The sequence below is a fragment of the Nannobrachium achirus genome (assembly GCF_963921795.1).
Source record: "Nannobrachium achirus genome assembly, chromosome: 4".
Classification (NCBI taxonomy): domain Eukaryota; kingdom Metazoa; phylum Chordata; class Actinopteri; order Myctophiformes; family Myctophidae; genus Nannobrachium; species Nannobrachium achirus.
The window spans coordinates 38,715,449-38,722,097 of NC_137813.1; positions in this window are offsets into that span (position 1 = coordinate 38,715,449).

Consider the following 6,649-nt stretch of genomic DNA (forward strand, 5'->3'; position numbering starts at 1 on the left):
TGTTTGTAAAAATTGGCCTGATGGTGGCGCTATATGGGACAGATCCATGTTGATGAGATGAGTGTAGCCATACTATGTACCGATTTGCGTGATTTTAGGGCAAAATCTGTAGGAGCACTGTCCAAAAATGTGTTTGAAAAAATCACATTTGATGTGGTGGTGGTGCTATATGGGACAGATCCATTTTGATGACATGAGTGTAGACATGCTGTGTAGTGATTTGCGTGATTTTAGGGCAAAATCTGTAGGAGTAGTGTCCAAAAATGTGTTTAAAAAAATCGGCCTGAAGGTGGCGCTAAATGGGACAGATCCATGTTGATGACATCAGTGTAGAGCAAGTGTGTACCGATTTGCGTGATTTTAGGGGCAAATTTGTAGGAGCAGTGTCCAAAAATGTGTTTTAAAAAATCGGCCTGAAGGTGGCGCTAAATGGGACAGATCCATGTTGATGACATCAGTGTAGAGCAAGTGTGTACCGATTTGCGTGATTTTAGGGCAAAAATTGTAGGAGCAGTGTCGAAAAATCTGTTTTTCAAGAATCGGCCTCATGGTGGCGCTAGAAGAGGGGCATGTGAGAATTGAAGTGTTGAAGTGTGACGTGTGACGTGTGACGGAGGGACAGACACAGACGGACAGACAGCCGGTGGAGGTTTTGGTAGTAAGTGCGACCTGACGGTCGCAATTAAATCCTTAAAGGTTAGGAAATGTGACATTTTGGTCACAGTGGGATCTTCATCAGACATACACCAGTATGTGAACGTTGGTCATGTTGAGGACAGCATGCTGGAAAGTAAACCTTTAAGGACATTTGTGTAGACAATTTTGTTTTGGTCGTTCTGGTTGATACTTCAGATACCAATGTCATACCGGTATGTAGCACAAAGGGAGTCAATTCCTTAAATAGCTGCACACACTAATTAGAGTTGTGGTCTCTTCTGAACAGAGTGGCCTACGAAAACAAGTAGTTATCCTGAAAATAGGGAAGACATTACAATAAGAGGAGTAAGGACAGATTAACCACTGAGACGATATTAAGAAATATAATCTCATTTGGATGCAAATCTTTAGAGGTGCTGGGTGAATGAGTGGGAACTGGGCACACATCTAAATGCACATCACACTGAATTCCTTTTATTTGGGACTTGCTTCCTCACTCCTAATTGCCTGTGCTAATGAACCAATTAATTCAGAGAGAGCAGCATAATTGAAAAGGAGCCTGTAGCCTTAATGTGAAGAAGGTCAGCCGAGTCCATTTTTGATGTCCCAAATCCTCTCATATGCATCCTTGATGACAACCAACACCGCTGGCTATATCTTTGAAATGACTCATCTCAGGCTGTTTAAATATGCAATAGAGTTTCATTCATCAAATCACACAGTGTGACAATTCTCGCCTGGGGTGTATTTTAAGCCATGCAACCACAGGATAATCAGAGATAACCTCAAGTATCTAGCTTTTCTCTGCCTCATGTATGGCATAGGATTAGTGACTAGCCTGCACTTAATGTACAGTAGTAGGCTATTCATTGGAAATGTTTGTTTTACTGAAGTTCCCTCGTAGGATGAATACATCAATCTATTTATCATTTCAATATAAATTCAATTGAGCAACACACATATTTTGTATTTAGTATACAATATATGCCTAACTGTGTGTTGTACAATGGCTGCATGCTTTTGGCTTACAATGTAATATGTGTGTGATTTTTGTGGCTGTGTATTTTTGGGTTATTTAACTTATATTAGCTGTCATTATATTACTGTAGCTGTCACTGAAAATACTACTTAAAGGCTAAGCACACAGTGATTTCTCTCTCTCTCACACACACATGTACACGCACGCACACACGCGCGCACACACACACGCACAAACTCACGCACAAACTCACGCACGCACGCACGCACGCACGCACGCACGCACGCACGCACGCACGCACGCACGCACACACACACACACACACACACACACACACACACACACACACACACACACACACACACACACAACACGAGAGGGGGGGTTACAGCTTGCAGGTATTACTGTATGTCACTTTAATGTCATCTAAGTCAGTGTAAAGCTCAGCTTGCATCACTGAGGTTAGAAAATGTCAGAGGAAGGCTCCACTTTCTATCACTGGTTACCTTCTGACAGGCTGTGTGCACAACATGTGACACTGAGGTCAGAGACATTACGACTCCACGACAAGTAAAGTCATCTCTGTAGAAGGGAAAGAGACAAAGACAATCTGCCCGCAGAACTATGAAGCTACTAGGTGGCTGAAAACAGTAAACTGTAGCCTAATCCATTGGTTTCTCTGTTATCTTAACCACTTGAACCCTGCATTCTTTGTTGTACATCGACATCAGGTACAAACAGGTGAATATTCACCGAAAATAGCTGCAACTACAAGCTCAAAACGCATTGCACTTTTGCCTGATGTTCACCTATTTTCCCTGAATGTTCGCCTATTATGACATGCCAAGAATAGGGACGCTTTATGTGGTTAAGACAATTTGTGAGTCACATGACTTAGATGGTTATCAATTCTGTCTCTTCATCAATAATTCAGTGTGCATAGCATTTCAAGGCTGCCTTTTCTCTGCTCCCTCGTATACATCCCAACCTGATAAAACCCCATCCACAATTTTGAATGCAAGCATCATATTCCATTCCTCAATCTGTTGGTGGGAAGGTTCAATGATTGGTCTTTGAGTGTCTCTGTTGTTCCTAAATGGGAGACCTACCTGCTAGCAAGAATCATTTGACAGCGTCTGGCATTTCTAATTTCCATTCACCATTTGGATCATAGCCATACTTGGGCAGCTTCTGAGCAATTGAACAAGCATGAACTTCCGTATCTCCCCCTTTCAGTTATTGTAAAATGAATAGGTGGTGGTGTGACCGTGTGGCTGATGTTAAGTTGGACCTACAGCAGCAACACAAAATGTAATTCAGTGCATTTATAGTTTGTGTGTTTTGGACCATGACGCCAGTAAAAAAAGAAAGAAAGAAAAAAACTTCCATTCATTCCAACAAAGCTTCTCTGCAATTGGTTCCAGCTGATTGGGTGTAATGGGATGGAGTGAGGTATGGCATCACTGCAGGGTACTCTGTATCGGCCATGGCATTGGTCTGAAATCTCATTGTTCCTACATCCCACAGATCCCAGTAGTCAGAATCTGGTGATGTTAACCTGGTGAAAAATACTATGCCTAAACCCAAACCTAACCTCAGTAAAACTATGCCTAAACTTAACCCAAACCCTAACCCTCACCCTAACCCTAACCTCAGTAAAACTATGCCTAAACATAACCCTAAAACCTAACCCTAACTAAATTCAGACTAATGATATGTAGGACTAATGAGATTTCAGACTTATGGGCAGTCCCCCTCTGTATCTAGTCTGGAAAACTTCTATCATGCCTGCTGCTTTAGCTATAGAGACAGAGCTTTCTCCTGAGTCCAAAATACTTTGGCCTATACCCTGGATGGCATACTTCATAGTACAACTGATGTATGTAAATTACACCTTAGTGGCCATGAAAGAGCAGGCTGGCAGTTAAGTTATTTAAAAATATAAATAAATGAAAAATAATTGAACCCTGTTCAAAATGATTGGGCTCGATTGACATGTGTAACTGATCAACAATATTCAGTGCCTTGATCCTGTCTTAAAAGCTTTTTTTTTATTATTATCTTCATCCTTCAGCATTGTTCAGGGCTATACCAGACAACAGTCATGCTATCCCCATGTAACCTCTGGTCTTTGTGGTGAACGATTTGAATAATAATTCTCTCTCTCTCTCTCTCTCTCTCTCTCTCTCTCTCTCTCTCTCTCTCTCTCTCTCTCTCTCTCTCTCTCTCTCTCTCTCTCTCTCTCTCTCTCTCTCTCTCTCAGACCTGTCTAGGCTCTGAAATTCACTACTGGTTGAAGAGCAACTCAGAGCCTTTGTCATCTTCTTTGTCGCATCCGCTACCATGGTAACCAGCACGTATAATTTTCCTATGAACTAAACATAACCGGTCTTAAGGATTTCTCCTGTTCTACTCAAGCTCGAGTCAAGTTGTCTGGCAAGTATATGTCTCTAAAAGTCAATCATGTCTCCACCAGGCTGAAGGCAGGTCAATTCTTTTAGGCAAACAATTATTTGTAACAAAATGCCTTAAATCATGAATGCAGCAATTGCCATGAAAGGCCTAGGGAGAAATGGTGCCACCAGCAGCTTGATTTGAACAGAACACATTTTTGGAACAAAATGCCTCAAATCATGAACACAGCGATCGCCATGAACCGTCTAGGAATTGCACCCTTTTCACATTTGCTAATTATAGCGCCACCAGGAGGCCACAATAACCTACCTGACATGGCGGAGACCTGTGCTCCGAGGAGCACTTTTTCTAGTTTACTCTGTGCCTCCAAGCCCCCTATGAATCAAGAAGAGCAAATTTCACATAATTGTCCCAAGATGTCAGGAGTTAGGACCCTATCAGGAATAACTGTCAGGTAGCCTAATCATGACAAAACAAATAAATCCTAGACAAGACAAGAGCACTATTCAATTCATAATTTGATAGGAATAATCCATAATTTCAAATAAATAATGAGTCATCATGACATGCTGTCATCGTTTCATTGCTATGTCAGACAAGTAATTTACATCAGGTATTTTTTTTCTTTTTTCTTATCCCATCAATCAATTTAGTGTAGTTCATCTGATCAGGGAATTAATTAATTGTATTTTTAGTCTCGTGAATTACTGATGATGTGGAGAATGTGAAGTCCAATCTGTATGCCTATTAATGGCCATTGTCATACTGGTGTCCATGGGTACTATTTAGTTGGGAGAATAGTAGTAGTAGTAGTAGTAATTATTTAAAAGATGATACCTCTTTAAGTATCTATCAAGTGCTTGTTTTTCCACATCAGGTCTGATTGAAGATCTGCCATGAGATTGTAATTATGAATGATGCATCAGCATGCAAAACAGTGGACCTTGGTTGTAGTCTATAGGCCAGTGGTTCTCAACCTTTTCAAGCTAACTGGAGACCTCCAACAAGCACTTGGAATTGTTTTGTAGGAGTTGAGGCATTACATTGAATATTGTAAAAATAGCTGATCTACAAGCTCACAAAGCCTTGTCACTTTACTGTCATCTGGGACCGCCACAGAGGCCTACATCTGGCCTACATCTGGGCACAAACGGCTCAAAGTTTGTTGTACACCCAGGGTCCCATTAGCCAAGCTTCTTTTTTGTAAGTAGTGGCATATGTTCTTCACCTTAGATCTTTCATGGCAATCTGATGCTGCATGCATGATTTGAAGCATTGTGTTCCAAAAATGAGTTTTACTAAAGTCTACCTGCTGGTGGCGCTATAACAGGCCAATGTGAAAAAGGTAGCATTTGTTCCTTGACCTAGTGGGAATATGTGTGGCAAATTTCACGGTAATCGCAAGCTGCGTTGATGATTTGAGGCATTTTGTTCAAAAACGGAGCAATCCTGCAAGCTTTGGAAGCCAATATTAGCCAATCAGGATGGAATATGAAATACAGACGGATCGGACTTGATCACATGACTATAGAGATACTGTGTACCGATTTGCGTGATTTTTGGATAAAATCTCAAGGAGTAATATCCAAAAATGTGTTTTACATTAGTCGGCCCAAAGGTGGCGCTATAAAAGGCTGATGTGAAAAACTAGAGGGTCGCGGCCCTTCGGGCCGCTCACATCTAGTTAAAAAAAATTAAAAAAAAGGAAAAAAAATAAATAAAAAATTTAAAAAAAAAGTTAAAAAAAAAAAAAAAAAAAAAAAAAAATTTGGGGGGGGAACTATTGTGGTGGAACTATTGTGCCGCAGCACGTTTCCGGTCGGACATATTTGACCGCCGGACGCACTTCTCGGAGGGGCTGCGCTCTCTAGGGGCTGTGTGTGTGTGTGTGTGTGTGTGTGTGTGTGTGTGTTCTGGCTACGCCCCCCTCGGTTGAAATTGGATCCGCCGGTCCCATAGCTGGGAATACGAGCCAATCACCGGTCACCATGGCAACGGGGGGCCAATGATAGAGTTATGGGCGGTATTATTCCCTACGTTCTCCCTACATCTGATCTAGCTATGAGTTGAAGTGGAGGCGAAATGGGCGTGGAAGTGGGATCGGCCCAAAGGTGGCGCTATAAAAGGCTGATGTGAAAAATGCAGGGTAAAGGTTTATCCTTAGCCTCTAGGGAGTGCGCTTACAAAGTTTGAAACTGATCGGTGGAGTTATAGGTAAAACCACAAATCGGCCTGTTATAGCGCCACCATGAGGCTGATTAAAAAAGATTTAAGTGGTATTTCTTCCTCGGCCTAGTGGGAATGTGTGTGCGCGATTTCATGATAATTGCACTTTGCGTTTGTGATTTGAGGCATTTTGTCCAAAACGGCTCAATCCTACAAACTTTGGAAGCCAATCTTAGCCAATCAGGATGGAATATGCAAAATCGGACAGATCCGTGTCGATCACATGACTGTTGAGATACTGCCTACCGATTTGTAGGATTTTTGGACAAAATCTGTAAGAGTAGTGCACAGAAATGTGTTTTGCGAACATCGGCCACTAGGTGGCGCTAGAAAAGGCCCATTTGAAAAATGTAGGGCAGAGGTTCTAGATTG